The sequence below is a fragment of the Aplysia californica genome, unplaced genomic scaffold (genome assembly GCF_000002075.1).
Source record: "Aplysia californica isolate F4 #8 unplaced genomic scaffold, AplCal3.0 scaffold00306, whole genome shotgun sequence".
NCBI lineage: Eukaryota > Metazoa > Mollusca > Gastropoda > Aplysiida > Aplysiidae > Aplysia > Aplysia californica.
The window spans coordinates 548,802-551,164 of record NW_004797576.1 but is presented as its reverse complement, the minus strand read 5'-3'; positions in this window follow the sequence as shown (position 1 = coordinate 551,164).

The window sequence follows — 2,363 nt, the reverse complement described above, 5'->3', positions numbered from 1 at the left end:
AGAGAGAGAGAGAGAGAGAGAGAGAGAGAGAGAGAGAGAGAGAGAGGAAGGGGATGATTTGTAGAAGGAAAAATAGGATGCTTGTGTATCTTAGTGAAAAAGGGCCTACATAGTTATGATTTTCTTACATGTCAGAAAAAGACAAAACAGAAATAAAACCGAGGATAACTACTGACTGTCGAGAATACCAAAATGTTTACACTTATGTTGTTTTTAAAATATTCTTTTTAAAGTTAACTTTTATTTATCTAATTATTTATTAATCTTTAATTTTAATTTTTTTTTTAATTTTTTTTTTTTGGGGGGGGGAGGACTCTAGAAAAAGTAGAGACACAAATATCAGCAAAACTTAAAAAAAAATGAAATAAATACAATCTTTCAGTATCAAAGTAAATGTTGTCAAAACAGATACATCTGCCGCAGCCCACGCACGCACGACCCCAAAGGACGCAAGCCAGACAACTGGCCTGGCCTCAATCATTGGCCTGGGGTTATTTTATACATTACACGCAGTAGCAGGCACAGAGCTGTTAAAGTACTTTTTGAAAAGTACTTAAGTACAAATTTAAGTGCAATCTAAATAATATACTTAAGTACAGTTAAAGTACTTTCCTGTAAAATGTACTTGAGCACAAGTACTTTTTAAAAAAGTACTTATGAGTACATTTTGAGTACTTTCTGCTAATATGCTAAAACACTTCAACGCTTAAGCAAAACATTATATTAAATAACATATCCAGTATATTTGACAAATTAGGCTATTTATTACTAAAAATGTAAACAATATACAAAGCATTTGAATATACAATGTACGCACTGAATGAACGAAGGTGGAAATGGTCCGTGAAATTGAAAAAAAAATACCCAAACAAACAGTGGGTAAGTGATATTGTGAATAGAACTTGTTTGAGCAAGACAATGTGTTCAAATGTAAGTCAGTCCAAGAGGTCGGAAAGTTCTACAGAAAAAGTATCCAAATTGGAAAATCTAGATACAAAGTTGCTCTTAAAAAAACATAAAATTAATGAAAATGGCCAACATAGAAATGGAAAAGCGCACTGAATTCTTCATTAACAAATCCTCATAGATATACATTGAGAACACAGTTTCAGTTTCAATTGATTATAGTGGTAAGACATATTTTGGTCACGCTGCGTAGTCCACGCGCCCACGGCAAGCAAAAATACAATAGTTTCCTAGAGTCTAGTTAAGTAAGTAAAGATTCTCTACTACAGTAGTCTCCACCTAAGGTTCCAGTGCTCAGAAGCAAGAAAAATATGGGATCTCAGCCGACGAAGCCAAGGAAGAATCTTCAGTGACCCATGAACTGACGTGACCCCGGGTGGATTTATGACATATGGCGAGCAAAGAGTGGTCAACCTTGATGACCAATCACAGTGGCATGAGGCATGCAATAATTAAAATACATGAACACACTCATTAGCCTATTGTGAGTCTTGAGATATTATCTACGTTTATCCAGTTGCCCCTCCTCCCCTTCACCTGTCCAACAATTTTAGCTTTCCCTCTCTGATTGAGCCAACATTGTACCGTTTCATGGAGTTTTACAACGCTTGTGATCACATTCACGGTAGTGTCTGATCTTTGACGCTACGGGCCGTTCTTTGTTCTCAACTTTTAACTCTTGGTTGGTCGGCTGTGCTCGGTTCCGTAAAATATGATCAGAAATGCCGGCACTTACCCTTTCATTAAGCTTCAAAAGTACTCAAAATGTACTTTAAAAATACTCAAAAGTACTTTTTTTAAAAAGTATCGGAGTACAGTAAAAGTACTGGTTTAAAAAATGTACCGTAGTACAGTAAAAGTACCGAAAACTGTAACGTAAGTACAAGTACCGAGCGTTACAACCAGCTCTGAGTAGGCACGCCTTATACGGGGTACCCATTGCGGATGGGATCGGATCGGGTCGGGTCGGGTCGGGTCGGGTGGGCAATTGCCCCACTCGTCGCCTGAAAACAAAAGCGAGTCGGGCACGATCGGCTTGTGCCACGATAGCCGCTTTGCGCCCTCAATCTGGCTGGCAAACCACCCCGACCAGACCCGACCCCCCAATTGGCACCTTGTATTAGGATGTCACCACTTTGTAGTCGGCTCATGATGGGTGTTCTGCAACATTCAACCGTACAGTGCCTGGTATGACCTTATCCCCCCACCCCACCCCCCTCGGGCCGGAGGGAAAATCCATCATTTGGTAAATTTCTGGCCTCACGCCGCGCCTTGTAACTAGTTTTATCCCTGTGTGTGGTGGGGTCCTTGAGTCTGTCTGTCTGTCTGTATGCCTGCCTGTCTGTCTGTCTGTCTGTCTGTCTGTCTGTCTGTCTGTCTGTCTGTCTATCTATCTA